This window comes from Artibeus jamaicensis, unplaced genomic scaffold (genome assembly GCF_021234435.1).
Source record: "Artibeus jamaicensis isolate MK-2021 breed Jamaican fruit bat unplaced genomic scaffold, CSHL_Jam_final contig_387, whole genome shotgun sequence".
Classification (NCBI taxonomy): Eukaryota; Metazoa; Chordata; class Mammalia; order Chiroptera; family Phyllostomidae; genus Artibeus; species Artibeus jamaicensis.
Genome location: NW_026521812.1, coordinates 18,849,053 through 18,868,006, shown reverse-complemented (window position 1 = coordinate 18,868,006; position 18,954 = coordinate 18,849,053).

Below are 18,954 nucleotides of genomic sequence, written 5' to 3'. Positions count from 1 at the left end.
CAGTTTCATTAGGAAGGTGATTCCATCCCCAATTCTGATTAACTCAAGATTGTTTTACAGTAGGCTTACCTTAGTGGTGGTAAGACTGTCCTCAACAGTTTTAGGCTCATGTCCCACGAGCTTAGCAACCCTGAAGAAAGAATGTCTCTCCCCCGGTTATACAGTTAATGGTCTACAGCTGACATACTGGATATCTTGGATAACACACCCACCCCTGGAACAATCACCGCAACCAGGGAGGTGAACTACACAGGGCGACCAGATCTGAGACACAGGCCCAGCCAGGAATAAGGGAGTGAGGTCTACATTACCTGAACAACATTGTTTAGAACCAGGGTGACCCCCTAAAAAATAATCTGGGTATAGCTAACAGAAGAAATAAGAGTGGATACAGGGCAGTGAAAACAACAGATAAACACTCTAAGGTCCTACCAACTTAACAGGTAAGAAGGGAGCAGTAGCAGGGCCATGCTGGTTAGCCCCGGGCTGTATAGGTGCTTCACTGGATTGCTTTACCCAACCTGGGAAGCAAAATGTCGGGCTAATGGAGGTTCGTAGCACGAGTATGATGAGGTCTTTGAAGAAACTGAGTTTCTTTGATTTACAAGATGAAGTTGCTGCCAGTCAAATGGCCAGAAATAGAATAGTACATTTCTCTCTGAGTATGTACAATAATATACTTATTAAAGCTTGTTATAGATTGAAAGGAAATAAAAACACACAAATGTCAATTCTGCATTGAAAAGAAGATATGTAGAAATTGATTTTAAAATAAATTATAATTATTTCCAAGTTAAAATACATACTGGTAATTGGCATTTATTCCAGTCAAATAAATTCATTCAGACTTATCTGAGACAAAATGTGGCTTTGGACAAGACCAGATATTTACTTCTATGTTGCCTTAGTTTTCTCTTTGCTTCAGCTGTAAAAAAAATAAATTCCAAATGGCCCCAAACTCCCCACTTTGAGTTCCTAGGTCCATCTCAAGTACAAACTTCTGCCAGAGAGTGTAAAACAAAGAGGTTGTCAAAACGAAGAAGAGACAGTCACCATCATCACTGTAATCTCCCTTCTAACTTGGAACACCAGGGCAAATCTCCTGCTTGGTATCACGGTTCATATATTGATATTGTATATTTTAACAAGAGAACAGCTAGCTTCAGAAGGACTTAGATGATAGGCCTTATCATCTAAGAAATTATTATTTTTTAATAAGATAGTTGACGATTTTTAATACTTTTCTATCTGTAAAGGTTTATGCTGCTGGGATGGTGCCTTTGTAGTTGAATAAAATGTTTTTGTCACTTCTCAAGGTCAGAGCCAAGGAAAATGGGACCCACCACAAGGGAGCACAGAATAACCCCACAAAAAGTAATTCCTAATGAGCCCACTGGTCTACTCTCCCAAATTCAGAATTGAATTTATTTTAATAGTCACTGATGGATAAAGAACACATACTGTCTTTTTAACTCTTAAAAAAAATGGGTAGTTTATAATTTCCTATAGTATTCCATTTTAGTATTTAGCCATCTTTTTTTTCATAGAGAAGAAAAGCTGTTTGATATTTTTATGTTTGTTAATCCTTTACCTCAAAGCTTATTACTCTGTCTTAAGACATAATTTTCAGAAATTCCCGTAGTGGAAAGGAAGACACTTTATTCCATAAATGTTAGCATAAAGCATGATGTTTGGTACTACTTTAGAATAACTGTCATAATTATTTTTTCCATTTCACCACTCTGCTGTTTCCTGTCTTGAATTTCTACTTTTAACAATGCAGCCTCTCAAGAGGTACACGCTGCTGGAATGTTTTCAGCTACAATCCTAGCCTCTTTAGAAGGGCAACTTCAGAATAATGGTCATGAAAGTACAGGGAGTTCTTGGAATACTTTCTAAAGTGTCCTTTGTTTAGTCACTGTTTACAAATCACCTGCTTTGTGGTTCCTCTGTAAAAAGAACAACTGAAAGACATTGAAATCATGAGTGGTGAAATTGGTGTGTCAGTTTCAAATTTAGTTACAGCCTTGTGACAGAAGCTGGACAGTAAATTAACTTATAACTTCAACCTCAAGCATTTTGTACTAGAATGGAACGAAACTTTTCTTCTAAAAATACTGAACCACAGAAGAGATAGAGATTCTGCTTACACATTTTTTATTTTCAGCCCTTGACTTTCAAACTCATTGTTAAAATAGTACTATAGAATGTTCACACTGATTATGTGAATTTTCCTAACATTCATAACCTGGGTTCTATTAAGAAGTATACATGGTGCTAGATAGTTAAGATCAAAGATGAATTAACAGCCCAGAGACTGGAAAGAAGAAGGAAGGGAGAAAATTTACTTAGGCTCGCGATGAGAGAAATATCCGTTCTCTCCTGGCTACCAGGAGTAGCATGGAGGAAGGCCAGATAGAACAATCGGCAATAACATTTTGGCTCTAACTCTTAAAAACTAGTTGTGACCATAAATAATAACTTAACCTATCTGTTTTAGTTTTCTATTGTTGCTATAACAAGTTACCACAAATTTAGTGCTTTAAACTACACAAATTTATTGTTTTATAATTCTGGAGGGCAGAAGTATGAACGGGTCTCGCTGGACTAAGATTAAAGTGTTGACAGACTTGTATTCCTCCTGTAAACTCAAGGGAAGAATCTGCTTTCTTGCCTTTCCCAGCCTCTAAAGGCCATCTGCATTTTTTCTCATGGCTCATTCATTCATCTGCAAAATGAGTAGCCTTCCTCCTCCACCACATTTTTCTCTAACCAGCCAGGTAAGGTTCCCTGTAGGTATGTTGTCCTGTGATTAGATTGGACTCACCCAGATAATCCAGGGTAATCTCCCTATCTCAAGATCTGAACCTTAATCACATCTGCAAAGTCCCTTCTACCTTGTAGGTTTAATTTATTTACAGGTTCTAGATATTAGAGGGTAAGCATCTTTGGGGGCTATTATTTGGCCTAAGGCATTATTTTAGATTCAGTTTCCTCATCTATAACATCTTATAGGTTGTAAACACAGCACAAGCCACGGAGAGAAGCCTTAAAACCTTGTCTAGTACATAGGTCTTCATTAAGAAGTGGTTAAACAAAGCAACAAACGACAAATGTTGGAGAGGGTGTGAGGAAAAGGGGTCCTTAGTTCACTGTTGGTGGGGGTGCAAATTGGTACAACCATTATGGAAAACAGTATGGAATTTTCTCAGAAAAATAAAAATCGACCTGCCTTTTGACCCAGCAATTCCACTGCTAGGATTATATCCCAAGAATCCTAAAACATCAATTTCAAAGAACCTATGCACCACAATGTTCATAGCAGCACAATTTACAATAGCCAAGAGCTGGAAGCAACCTAGGTGCCCGTCAGTAAATGAATGGATCAAAAAATTGTGGTACATATACACAATGGAATTCTATGCAGCAGAGAGAAAGAAGGAGCTACTACCCTTTGCAACAACATGGATGGAACTAGAAAGCATTATACTGAGTGAAACAGGCCAGGTGTTGAAAGACAAATACCATATCATCTCACCTTTAACAGGAAGGTAAACAACAAACCAAACAAGCAAGCAGAATAAAAACAAAGACTGAAATAGAGGACAAGGGGACAGTGACCAGAGGGGAGAAGGAAGGGAATTTAAGGGGAAGAAGGGGAGGGATTTGGAGGAACAAGTATGAAGGACACAGGGATGAGGACTGGGGGGGAATGGGAGGGAGGTGGGGAGCATGGGGTGGGGAGGCTGGGATGGGAGAAACAGACAAAAAACTGTGCTTGAAAAATAACTAAATAAAATAAATACATTTTTTTAAAAAAGAAGAAGTGGTTAGATAATGAGGAAGAGGAGGAAGGAAGAGACTATCTGGACAGACTACTGGATTGTCAAATGAAGAAGGGGGGTTGGGTAAGAAAACCCCAAAATGACTGAAATGCAACTAAAAATGTATGTAAAGATGAGCAATTCACAGGCTACTTAGAAAACAGGAGTATATTCTGAAAATCAAAATTAGAATTTAGGATGCTTTTACTTGATGGCCACTATAAACAAATCAACAAACAATAAGTGCTGGTGAGGTTGTGGAGAAAAGGGAACCCTAGTACATTGTTGGTGGGAATGCAAACTGATATAGCTGCTGTGGAAAACAGTATGGAATTTCCTCAAAAAAACTAAAAATGAAACTGCCTTTTGACCTGGCAATTCCACTGCTGGGATTATACCTTAAGAATCCTGAAATACCAATTCAAAAGAACCTATCACCCCAACATTCATATTACCACATTTTACAATAGCCAAGTGCTGGAAGCAACCTAAGTGCCCATCAGTAAATGAGTGCATCAAAAAACTGTGGTACATTTACACAGTGGAGTACTATGGAGCAGAACAACAACAAAAAAGGAGCTCCTACCCTTTCTGACAGCATGGAGGGAACAGGAGAACATTATGCTGAGTGAAATAAGCCAGGCAGTGAAAGACAAATACCATATGATCTCACCTATAAAAGTGGAACCTAATCAACAAGCAAATAAGCAAGCAAAATATAACCAGAGACACTGAAATAAAGAACAAACTGACTGACCAGAGGTGGGGAAGAGGGTGATAACAGGGAAAAGAAGAGGAAGGGTCCTCAAGGAACCTATATAAAGGACCCATGGACAAAGCCAAAAAGGGAAAGGATTGAGGGTGGGAGGTGGGGTGAATGGAGCAGGAGAAAGTGGTGGCAGGAAAATGGAGACAACTGTACTTGAACAACAATTTTAAAAAGAAGAAAAGAAAAAGAAGCAATAAGAAATTTTATCTTCAGTAGTTTTTTTTTCCTTTGAAACTAGAGTAAAATAATTTAAAAAGATAAATATAAAGAATCATGCAATGGAAAATATTATCATTTAAAGCAAAGAAACAAACAAACATTCTTCAGGATCTAGTTCAAGGAAAATACTATTTCCCCAAGCATTTGAGAGAAGCAGGCAATACAGAAAGAAGAAAGGAAATAATTTTACAACAGTACAAATGCCCATGTTTCAATCCTTACCTGAATACCCATACATTGTATATTGTTATAAGAAATAAATAATTTTTTAAATGAAAGTGACTTGGAAAAGGCTAGAAAAAGTAAAGAAAGGCAAAGTAAAGAAGAAATGGACAATTTCCAAATAATCTTCTAAAAAAAGTAAAATATTACCTTTCTTCTGTTATTTGGTTCATATTAAAGTATATTTATTCAGAAACTCTTAATTGTTTAAAACTCTATTTACTCCATTTCCTCTATAACAATATGTCTTATTTAAATCTATGTTCAATCCCAAGGCATTTTAAGGTATTTTTAAAAGCTAAACTGTTCACTACAACTTATATATTTGTTACAAGAATAGCTTTCAGTGCAAAAACTAAAGTCCCTAAGGAGGCATGCAAGTGGATCTTCATCACTGTCTGGCATTAACATCATCATGAAAACAAAGTCGCTCAGGACAAGGACTCAGGAGGAAACAGTTTTGACGTTTATCTGATTACCAATTGCATCAACTCCAAAGCAGAGTTCTGTAAGTTATCTGATTTCAAAACAAATTGAGATGGTATCAAAATAAAGCTTAAAATAAATAAATGTAAATAATAGTAAATGATGAGAAAGTATCATATTATTGAGTGTAACAGACTGAGTCACTTTAATTTACTTTTCTGAATCTACAATGAAATTCTGTAGAAATATATCTTCAAAACCAGTTGACCAGGAACACTTACTTCAGTTAAACTGATTAGTGACTGTCAAATAGGTCAAATTAACTAATTTGACTGGATTAAAATTATAATATTTGTTTTGCTTTGAATTTTACTAAATTCAATGTTTTAGGTGGGTGTGTAGAAAATGCCAAAACATAATTTGTATGTTGAACTATTGAGCTCATGTGTGGAATATAGCAATCTTCCTCAATACAGAAAGCAAGAGTGGGACGAGGTCTGCCGCAAGGAGGTGCCGGGCCCAAGATGGTCATCTGGTGACTCAGACATCCATCTGCCACAGCACTGAGATATGGAGAGTAGGGTGTTCTTCCAGTGACAATGGCTAAGAGGAGCACACTCAACTCCTGAGGGTTGATTTCTTTGTGAATTCTGGAAACACATCCATCAAAGGGGCATCAAAACTTGGAGAAAGATAACAAACTCCCTTCAAGAGCAGACCGAGTTAGAGAGAAACTCCTTCTGTTATGTTAACCAAAATTATGTAGCCAAAATGGAGTCATTTTGTGACTAAATAAACTGTGGTGTTTGGAGACTGAAAGCATACTTGGCATTTTAGAAAAAATACAAATAATCTAAAAAGATTCCAGTTTCCAATGAAAGGAAAACAAGCCTGATTAAAAGTTTTAAGAAATAGTTAACTAAACAACCATCTCAGAGGGAAAGATCTACAATTATAGGAAACTTACCATTTCTGTTAACAGATAATATAGTCCAATTGAATCAATTATAATATCAATTTATACTTTAAACAATATGGATTCCAACAATAACGTAGTTGGAGGAGTACAGTCTTTCTACAAGTCAAACAATAATACAGTTGAAATAACAAAGCAAACCATGTGACAATCCAGTTATTTCAGTTACTGAAACATTTGAATCATTATGGTCACATAACAGTCTGAATGATGTCATGGTACCTGGCATCCAGATGGTTTAGAAACTTCTGCCTAAATAAAGATGCCTCTACTAGTGTTGACTCAAATGATAGATCTGTACCCTTTGGCAAAGACTAGCCTATAATACAAAGCAACTCTGAGTGTAATTGATGGTAAGTGTGTTAGTTGTAAAAACTTATTTTTTCATTGACAAAGGCTGGATGCCATTCAGTAAAAGGCATTCAGTCAGCACAATGTTATTATTCCCTAAAGACATGCATAACTATAAATAAAACCATCAATTAATAAATATTTGTTAACAACATGTTATGCTCTCAAAGTCCTTGGTCATATGGAACTTAAATATTGTTTCATAAAAAATCATATAAAACAATTTGAGAGCAAGAATGTAAGATAATGCACACAGGTGGCACAGCAGTAATTCAGAGAAGGCTGATGTAGGTGTGAGCTGTGCCTTCAAGGAAGTTCACAGACAAGGTGACAGCAAGGGTGTGGTAGAATTCCCACAGGTGGAATAAGAAAGAGTCAGGAACGGAAGGAGGAGGTGCCGGTGAGCTTGATGAGTAAGTGAAGAGATGCTGAGGAAGGAGAAAATCAGTCTGAATAAAGCACAGCCTTCACATAGATGAGTCAGAGAAACAAGTTCAAATATGTTTAAACTGCTCTCTACACTGCTTGTTTATACCGTTATAATGGACTGTGAAGTCTGACTTCCAAGACCGAACTGCCCTTTCTCTTAGAGAACCTCCATCTCTGAACTGAAACTAACACCAGGGCTGACAACAATTCTGCAACTTGTCCTTGCTGAAGGGATGGAAATAAAAATAATAATAATAATAATGGAAGATTTCTCTTAACAGGATTTTTTAAATTATTAAGCTTCTTAGGTGTGATATTGTATGGTTATATAGAAAACTGTTCTTATGATCAAGAGATACATGCTGCAGTATTTAAGGGTGAAGGGTTAGGATGTCTTTACCTTACTTTCAGGTGGTTCAACAAAATGTATGCATACAATTGATATTATTAGTAATCACTAACAATTTTTAATATTAACAATTGATGAAGCTAGGAAAAGAGTATACTGGTATTTATTGTGCTAGTATTTCAACTTTTATGTAGATTTAAAAACTCTCCAAATAAAAAGTTGAAGTGTATAGTACCCACCTTGTGAAGAAAAAAAAAAAAACACTGCAGGTAAGCTTTGGAAATTAAATGATATGTAAAGCATAAGTAAGTGGGTAGATAAATAGACAGGCCCTGGCTGGGTGGTTCAGTTGGTTGGAGCATCATCCCACACACCAAAAGGTCACAGGATTGATTCCTGGTCAAGGAACATGCCTGGGATGGGGGATTGAACCCTGGCTGGGGCTCATAGGAGAGACAACCAATTGATGTTTTTCTCTCTTTTCCTTCTTCTCTCTAAACATATACTTGAGTGAGGATTAAAGATAAAATAAAAAATAAACAGACAGGTAGTTGAAAGTAAATAGAATTCTCTTGCTTATCATTTATACAGTGAGAATACTTCCCATCTTCCTTGAATTATAAAAGTTTTAAGAAGAAGATGCAGAATAGATTTTGCATTGTAGTTGCCATTATTGAGTTCATGGTGTAGACTGGGCATTTTCTACACATTAACCTAATTGTTCTTCTCAGTTTCCCTGCAGGGTCAAATAAATTAAATATCCTGCCCAAATCTACACAGGTTGCTCTGGAAAAACTAGAATTCAAACCAAAATTTCAGTGACACCCAAGTCCTTGCTTTTCCAATTGGGGCCCCTGCACCCCAGGTTCTGAAAGTAGTAAAAGTGTTATTGGCTTCTTAAGTTGCCATGTACACTGTGTATTTATTTCCACCCCAAATTTGTATGTTGAAATCCTAACTCCCAATATGTGATCATATTAAGAGGTGGGGCCTTTTGGAGGTAATTCCGTCATGAGAGTGGAGCCCTCCTGAAGAGGATTAGTGCCCTTATAAAAGGAGCCTCAGAAATGCTCCTTTGTCCCCTTCTGCCATGTGAGAACACAGCAGAATTGAAACTAGGAAGTAGGTTCTCACCAGACATCGAATATGCAGGGACCTTGATCTTGTATCTTCCAATCCCCAAAACTATGAGAAATAAAATTTCTGTTGTTTATAAGCCAACCAGTCTATGGTATTTCTGTTAAAGCAGCTCGAATGGACTAAGGCACTATATTCAACCAGCAACTGGCCTTCAGTGACATTTGAAGTCGGTCCTGGAAGGAGTAAGATCCTTCGAGAAGGCCACATGTCAGTAAAGACTGTGACTGAGGTGCTTGCAAGAAGGCAGATAAAAGTGAAAAATTCAAAAGTTAACATGAAGAAAGAATGATTAAGTGTGCTTAAGAATAATTCTATAATAACTAAATCTAACAACAGACTTACAGGGTGTACAACATTGTAATTTTTTCTCAGCAGTTGAAGCAGTAAGTGTACTTGATCTAAAAGTAATTATACAGCATGATAATGAATGCAGCAAAATAATGCTTGCAATGGAAATGAAGACAAGAGAAAATCAAGGATTCAGAGACTAATCTGAGTCACCTGTAAACAAAACTAGAAGTCAAATGAGTAGAAGAAAGAAATCACTGTTGGATCATCTAAATGCATATTAAATAAAGACTGGTGTCTAGAAATCATTGAAAAGACAACCTAAGACGCTGAATCAGCTGGCTGGACAGGTAGGCCCAACCTACAAATCCCTGAGGCACACACCTGGGCTTGAGTTGTCAGCACACACTGCCCAGGCCCCTCTTCCCTCACACAGCAGAGTGGAGGAGACCTTGCAGGCCTTCAGGAGCTATTTGTCTTGAAGAGCCTACTTGCCACGTGACACCTAAATGACTAGGTAAAGGAATTTTTATGCTTATTTTCCAGTATTTTTGTATAGTCCCTCATTTAATTGTCACAACCAGCTTGAGAGGTAGGTAGGGCAAACATATTATAAAACTCATTTTTGAATTTAGGAAATTAAGGCGCACAGGCATTATTTAACATGCTTTTCTTCACTTCAAAAATTAGCGACAGAATAGAATTTACAATCCATGTATCTAGCTCATTGCTCTGGACTTCAGGCCAACACAGAAACAGAAGTGATTAGGTGAGCTGTACAGGGTCTGGTTTAAGAATACAGCACATTGTTCTCATAGGCCATGGCCCTGACTCATATGTCTTTTACAAAGCTATAGAAAATGCAGCTGGGCAAATGTAATTAGTGTGTTTATCCACGATAAATGAACTCTTCCAATTCTTTGTTTGGTTTTATATAGATTCTAATTACTGCCGTTAGAGGATATGCCATTTATTCCAGAAACAGTTTTATAAAGTTTATTGAAGTACTTATGATAGAACATCTGTAATTTCTCTAGGATTATTTATTGGTCCCAGTGTTGTGCACGATTCTTTCATTATGAATGCCTGTCTAGATTTCCATGTCATTAGAGAAGTTTAAAGACCTCTCTGTTCACTGACGAAGTTACTGAGTCTGGCCAAACACACAGGGTGGGGCAAAACTAGGTTTACAGCTGTGAGCACATGAGACACGGAGTTTATTCTGATATCATTGTTAATTATTGTATTTCCCACACAACCAACTGTAAGCCTACTTTTGCCCCACCCTATATACGATACATAAGGTTGTTTTGCTCCCCTCAGAAGCAGATCATGCTGCCAGCATGGCCCCCATTCACTATGCAGAAATCTTTAAGAGACAACTGTGTATGCCCAGCACTGTGTCAGGATCTGTGACAAACACCCACCTAAGTTCAATGCTGGTCCTGGAGGAGTTCACAGATGGGTAAGGAGCATTGACAATGAACCTAGCATCTGTAAAAATATCAGTAACTCCTCAACACATTTCTGTGGGCCCACTATATACCTGCTTATGGCTAAGTGCTGAGGACAGAAAAAAAATTTTCAGAAACTGTCCTTGTACTCTAAAAAAAAATCTAAAATCTTTAAAATTGGAATTTACAAGCAGTGCTGCTTTTGTAACATTATCTTATTTGGTTCTTGCAATCACTGTGAAGTACCATCATCCCATTTCATGCATGGGAAGCCTGAGGTTCAGAGAAGATAAGTCAGTTTCCCAAGATGACACAGTGAGTGGCTGAGTCGAGACTCACACACAGACCTTTAGACCTGGAGTCTTTCCATGATTCTCTCCATAATTTTGATAATTATATCTCAATGATATTTTCTTTATATAAATAAATCATTTCAGATGAAACCAGAAAGAGAAAAAAACAAAACAGAAAAAGATGAAACCACATTAGAAAGACAAGACAATACAGAGACATATTCTGGACTCAAATATATGAAATTAGGGAATAATGGGAAATGAGTTAGGGCACAAAAGAAGCCAAACAACCCATTTATTTGTTTTGCAAACAACCCAGGGAAATGGTGAGAACATATTTTAAAAATTATTTTCTGACTTCTGGTCCAGATGGAGGCGTAGATGCTTTACCTCCTTATGGAACCATAGAAGGAATTACAGCTAGATCTCAAAACAAATAACACCCAGAACCATCAGAAAATCGAGATGTAGGTAAGTCCAACAACCAAGGATTTAAAGAAGCCACATTCATCCAGATGGGTAAGAGGGGCGGAGTCGTGGAGGCAGGTGTTGAGGCACAGAGACACAGCATGGCGCAGACGGGCTGCTGCAGTGTAATAGACAATGTCACATTCATGTATGGTGGATAAAAATCCAGAGCCATACCTTAGAAGTGAGCAATCCCCACCCAAGGCCAGACTGCATAGCCCAGGGTTCCAGCATCAGGAAGATAAATCCCCGTAACTCCCGGCTGTAAAAATCAGTGGGGCTTGGGGCAGTAGAAGAAAACTGCTGGATTTTCAAGAAACTTGGCCTGAAGAGTCTATAGGGACCTCATATGCAAACTCACCCACTCTAGAATTTGCCACCAATGCAACAGCTGGGAGGGCATCAGTCGCATGTGGGAAGTAGGTGAAGTGACTGGAAATAGGATGAGTGCTGGGCAAACCTCCATAAGCCGGGCAGCGATATTGTCTCCTCTCTCTTCCCTCCCCCACAAAAACCCACAACGTGGTGAAGCAGGTTGCCCCACCCTGGCAATTACCTAAAGCTCCGCCCCACACAATTTATAGATGTCTTTTCTACTGTAGGCCATGCTACTAAGACAGGGAGTCAAAGCGGCTCTACCTAACACAAACATAAACACAGGGAGGCTGCCAAATTTGGGGAGACAAGAAAATATGGACCAAATTAAAAAACAGAACAAAACCCCAGCAAAAGAACTAAGCAAAATGGAGATAACCAACCTATCAAATGCAGATGCAGAGCTCAAAACACTTGTGATCAGGATACTCAAAGAATTCACTGAGTATAGCAACAACATAAAAAAAAAAAAACACTCAGGAAGAAATGAAGGTTACACTGAAACAGCAATAAGAAAAAAAACTTCAAAAAAACCCCCAAGGAATTAAAAAAAAAAAAAAAGGAGTCCTGGCTGGTGTGGCTCAGTGGTTTGAGTGCCAGTCTGTGAATGAAAAGGCCACCAGTTTGATTCCCAGTCAGGGCATGTGCCTGGGTTGCAGGACAGGTCCCCAGTTGGGGACATATGAGAGGCAACTGATCATGTATCTCACTCTGATGTTTCTCTCCCTTTCTTCCTCTCTTCTCCTCTGTCTAAAAGTAAATAAATAAAATCTTTAAAAACACAATAAGGATAGTATAAGAACCCTCTGGAATCTCTCTAAATGTACCAACATCTGAGTCATTGGGATACCACAAGGAGAAGAAGAAGACAAAGAAATTGAAAACTTATTTGAAAAAGTAGTTAAAGAAAAATTCCCTAATTTGGTGAAGGAAATAGACATAGAAATCCAGGAGGCACAGAGAATCTCAAGTAAGTTCCCCCCAAAGAGGACCACACCAAGACTCATCATAATTAAAATGCGAAAGGTTAAAGATAAAGAGAGAATCTTAAAAGCAGCAAGAGAAAACTAGAGTTAACTATAAGGGAGTTCCCATAAAACTATCAGCTGATTTCTCAAAAGAAACTTTGCAGGTTAGATGGTATTGGAAAGAAGTATTTAAAGTGATAAAAAGCAAGGGTCTACAACCTAGATTACTTTATCCAGCAAAGCTATCATTTAGAATGGAAGGGCAGATAAAATGCTTCCCAGACAAGGTAAAGCTAAAGAAAATCATCATCTCCAAGCCCTTATTATATGAAATGTTAAAGGGACTTACTCAAGAAAAAGAAGACCAAAACTATGAACATTAATATGATAATACATTCACAACTATCAACAACTGAATCTAAAAAAAAAACAAACAACCAGGACAGGAACATAATCATAGATATAGATATAATTTGGAGGGTTATTAGCTGGGGAGAATGGGGGAAAGAGGGGCAGGGATTTAGAAGCATAATTTGTAGGTACAAAATAGGCAGGGGGTGTTAAGAATAGTACAGGAAATGGAGAAGACAAAAAAACGTATATGCACAACCCATGGACATGAACTAAAGGGCAGGATTGCTGGGGAGAAAGGGGGTAGCAGATAGAGGGGGGCAAAGGATGAAAAATGGGGACAACTGTAATAGCATAATCAATATATTATTTTCCCTTAATTCACTACCTTGTCTCCTGCAGGACTCAATGAGAAAGAGTACCTTAAAAGAACTGTGCTGACTTCTGCCAAGATGGAGGCATAAGTGGAGATGCCGTGCTTTCTCACACAACCAAGTTTAGAGACAATTAAATATTAGCAACAGAAAACACAGCCAGAACACAGAAAATTGAACTCTTCGGAAGTCTGATAACAACAAATTCTTCAGCCTGACCTACCGGTAAGAGGGGCAAAACCAGCAGCTGGTAGAGCAGGGTTGCACAGGAAAACTCGGTCAGAGGGACTCGGGCATGTGGAACCCAGGTGCAGGGTTGGACCTGGTGAGCGACCCAGCAAGCGGCCGTGGGGGAAATAGCGAGGGAGCAGGGCTGCAGGTTGACTGTGGTCGCGCATTCGTGTGTGGGTGGACAGGCGAGGGAGTGGACGATTGGACGGGACCCAGCCACCTCCGGGGGAGGGCGCAGCCATTTCCCCGCTCTGACCACGCCCCCACATACAGCGTCACAACCCAGTGACCTGGGAGTCCAAGACTCCACTCCTCATACTTAATGGGCGCAAACAGACCAAAAATGGCTAAAGAAGATCTCAAAGCCCCAGAGCCAATAAACCTAAGCAGTGAAGAAATAGCAGAACTCTCAGACGCACAGTTTAAAACACTGGTGATCAGGATCCTCACAGAACTGGTTGATTTTAGCCACAAATTAGAGAAACATATGAAGGCTAAACTAATTGAAATAAATGGAATTGCACAGGAAACCAATAGCAATGAAAAGGAAACTGGGACTCAAATCAATGGAGTGGACCAGAAGAAAGCAAATAATGGCCAAACAGAAAAGAGTGAAGAAGCAAGAATTCAAAAAAAATGAGGAGAGTCTTAGGAACCTCCAGGACATCTTTAAATGCTCCAACATCCGAATTATAGGGGTACCAGAAGGGGGAAAGGAACAGCCACCAGTGGAAAACTTATTTGAACAAATAATAAAGGAGAACTTCCCCAATCTGGCAAAGAAAATAGACTTCCAGGAAGTTCAGGAAGCTCAAAGAGTCCCAAAGAAGGTGGACCCAAGAAGGAACACACCAAGGCACATCATCATTACATTAGCCAAGATTAAAATGAAGGAGAGAATCCTAGAAGCAGCAAGAGCTAAGGATACAGTCACCTACAATGGAGTTCCCATCACACTGTCAGCTGATTTCTCAAAAGAGACCTTACAGGCAAGAAGGGGCTGGAAAGAGGTATTCCAAGTCATGAAATCCAAAGACCTACAACCAAGATTGCTCTATCCAGCAAAACTTTCATTTAGAATGGAAGGACAGATAAAGTGCTTCTCAGATAAGATCAAATTCAAGGAGTTCATCATCACCAAGCCCTTATTATATGAAATGTTAAAGGGACTTATCTAAGAAAAAGAAGATAAAAAATATGAACAGTGAAAGGACAGCAAACTCACAGTTATTAACAACCACACCTAAAACAAAAGCAAACTAAGAGGACAGCTAGATCAGGAGTGGAAACATAGAAATGAAGATCTCAAGGAGGGTTAGCAACAGGGGAGTGGGAGGAGGAGAAAGGGGGAGAAGGTACAGAAAATAAGTAGCATAGACAGTAGGTAGAAAATAGGTGGGGGGAGGGCAAGAATAGTATGGGAAATATAGAATCTAAAGAACTTGAGACACATGGTCATAAACTAAAGGGGGGGTAATGGTGGGGACGGGGGGTAGGGTGGAGGGGAATGAAGGGGGGAAATAGAACAAATGTAATGGCATAATCAATAAAAAAATAAATAAATAAAATAAATTTAAAAATTTTTAAAAAGAACTGTGCTGAGTTTTTGTCATAAAATGTTCTCATTTTATTGGTTCTCTCATATGATGCCCAAAGACCCAGTAAGTTTCCTGCAAGTGACTCTAGAAATAACAAGTGAGAAATAAGCAAACGTTTGTTTTCAAGGATCAAGAGCATTTCTTATTGATCAATATCCATTTCTTCTTTCAATATTTAGTCACTGATATTTAAAACAGTTAAAAAAGTGAATGACTAATGAAAAAGCAGTAAAGTATTTTTCTAATGCTGCTTTAAGCTCATACATGTCCAGTGATCTAATTGTTTGCTATTAATTTTCTTTTGCCTTTTTCAGTATGTACTTAGCTGAGCACTAAAGTAAGTCAAAACCTCAATCAAGTGTTTTCAATGACTTTGAAGTAAACTAAATTTATTCTCTAGAAAGGAGTTAAACACTATTAAATAAAATCAATAGCAACTGAATTTACATTAGCATCCATATAGTGCTACTCTAATTATTGCCATTTGTTTCAGTACTCAACTACATTCTCAAGCATGTATGCTCAATACTCTTTGATTAAATACTCATGACTTAAATATCATGGTCATTCTGCATGTAGAGGAAATCAGAGCATACCAAACTGCATGCTCTCTCCAAAATAGTTCAGACAAGCAAAGGTGACTCACTCTATAAGGAAAGTGGACACTTGACCTCTAAGGAGAGAGTAGATATATCCTGGAATAGTGTTCTCTGTAGGTTTCCACATTTGCCATTTTCATCCCTAAATTAGAGCCAGGAATTAAGCCAGAGACTGAGATTACCAGCACTCCATCAGAACCGATACTCCAGTTAGTAGTCTGTAACAAATACAAACTGTAAACACTTTGCACCCTTTATCTTAAAATATCAACAATGCTTCATCTTATTTTTCATTCTATATCTTTGTGACAAGCCTGGATCAGAAAAGGTGGCTAGACACTGTACATGAAAAGCTTGCTCTCACTCTGAGACCTCTGTTGGGTTTAGTAGTTTGATGAGTCCCTCTTTTCCTGTAGTCAGGGCTGAGGGCTGTGTAGTGGGAAGTGCCAGGTGCTTTAGGTGCAACTTCCTTCTCAGTCTTCCCAGAAAACTGATAAGATGACCACTGATATCTTCATATTGCAGATGTAACTAATAGAGCTTAGTGATGCTAGGTAACTGCCTCAGGACCATAACACCTGTCTAGTCTCAAGGCCTCTGTTCCATGCCACCTTTCTGTGAGTTTTCTCCAGGTACTCCTAATCTCTCCAGATGCACAAATCTGTCTTCCTTTAACCTTATTTCTCAGTTCTGCTTTTTCAAGTTTCCATTACATCACAGCAGAATTCTGCTTGTAGGCCTAACACCTCTGTTTCAACTGTCTACTTAATTTTCTACATTAATTTCTACTCTACATACTGTATCTTAAATCTCCCTGGGTTTCAATCCCATATCCAGTTCAAAACCCTAGGACACAAGATGAATTTAACATCTGGAACTAAGTTTGGATATGAACATATATGGCCACCTATCTACTCTCATCAAACATTATGATGAAAGTCTTGCAAAGGAAGAGGCAGGGATAGAAGTGAATGAAAAAGGAAGAAAGACACTGAAAAAGCATGTCCTTAAAATGACCATTATAGTCTTACTCTAGTTGGGTCCTGTGGGGCTCAGTGTCATCTGTGAAGTTGTGCTCAGAGTCAGCAGCAGGAAGCTGAGGTCAGGGCCTAGCTCCTTCGATCAAGGTACACACCAGGGGAGTTAGAAAACAAACACATCATTTGAGCCAAAATCACACAGCTCTTTTTTTTTAAATTAATTTATTTTATTATTATTTTTTAATTTATTGAGTTGTTTTTCAAGTACAGTTTTCTTTTGTCAATTTCTCCCATCCCAACCCCCCCTCCGCCCTGTCTCCCCACCTTCCTCCCATCCCCCCCCTCCCCACAGACCTCATCCCTGTGTCTTTCATACTTGTTCTTCAAAATCCCTCCTCATTTTTCCCCTTAAATTCCCTTCCCTCTCGCCTCTGGTCGCTGCCCACTTGTTCTCAGAAAAGTAAAAATCGACCTGCCTTTTGACCCAGCAATTCCACTGCTAGGATTATATCCCAAGAATCCTAAAACATCAATTTCAAAGAACCTATGCACCACAATGTTCATAGCAGCACAATTTACAATAGCCAAGAGTTGGAAGCAACCTAGGTGCCCATCAGTAAATGAATGGATCAAAAAATTGTGGTACATATACACAATGGAATTCTATGCAGCAGAGAGAAAGAAGGAGCTACTACCCTTTACAACAACATGGATGGAACTGGAAAGCATTATGCTGAGTGAAATAGGCCAGGCATTGAAGGACAAATACCATATGATCTCACCTTTAACAGGAAGCTAAATAACAAAATAAACAAGCAAATAGAATAAAAACAAAGACACTAAAATAGAGAACACAGCTCTTTAACAAAGCTACGTCTCAGAAACACATGGCCCACTAATAATGGAAACCTTTTATTCATCATTTACAATGTACAGAGAACCATGCAGAGAATTTTGCTGACATTTTCTAATTTTCTAATGAAGTCTTTGAGGTGGGTATTTTTGTACTTACTTTACAAATAATGGAAGTGAGGCAGGAGAGGCTCAATGTTTCCAGTCTCGTGAGCACCAAGACTAGCTTTGCAACCCAGGGATATTGATTTTACAGGTTGCAGTCTTAGCTGTTATGCCAGTCTCAATACATTGTATTTCTTTTTATTTCCTTTTCATTGAATTTATAGGGGTGATATTGGTTAATAAAATTATATAGATTTTAGGTGTATAGTTCTATAATACGTTATCTGTGTATTGCATTGTGTGCTCATTACCCCAAGTCCAGTCCCTTTCTATCACCATTTATCCCCCTTATAACCTTTTCTACCTTACCTTACCTCTTTTTCTCTGGTAATCATCATACTATTGTCTGTGTCTATGAGTTTATTATGCCATTCTCCACCTCCAACTTGCTCCACAGAGCTAGCACATTTCAATCAAAATATTTATCTGAGTTTTTGTATTTATTTTTTATTACCTAATTGATTGCTTAGGGTATTATCATCTGAGTCAACAACTACAAATATTACATCATCTCAGACATAGGACAGATCTTCAAATTCATTCAATATTTATTCAACACACTGAGTGCTAGACTTACCTTGAGCTTGGCTCAGAGTATCTGGCTGTGAAACAATCATAGTCTATTGCTCCCAAGGAACTTAGAACCTAGTGGAGCAGACAGATGTGCAGACAGAATAAAGAGACAGCTATTATTCAAGGTGCTGGGTACCTCTGCGCTACGCCCAAAGTGTGCTGCTCAAAAGAGGGGGTATCTCTCTGCAGATGCAGATTGGAAAGGATTTCATAGAGAACCTAAGGTTTTGAAGATAAAAAGAAGTTCACGAGGTAAAGCAAAAGGAAGTCCATGTAGAGATCTCAGCAGGACCAATGGTGTGGATGTGAGAGAGTGGTGTGTTCAGGGACCCCTATCTTCCATTCCATAGTGTTTTAGCATCTATTATCTCAACAATAATAAACTTGGCTCTGACTACATGAGGCAACTATTTCCAACTGCACTGTGTTCTTTGGCTCAAAATATTGTTTCCCCATCTGTTTTATTTGTCTAGAGTACACAGAGGACGTGGAAGATAAGGTGGACACTTGTCCAGGTGAGAACATTAATGACCTACACAAGGCCTTTCTCTAGAAGCCACTTTTCAATATGGTAGAAAAAGAGATTGGAATTAAAGCTTTAATGAAAGAAATGTCTTTAAAAAAGAAAATAATTTGATTTGTCACCCAATACCCAATGTTAATTTGGGTGAAATAATTAA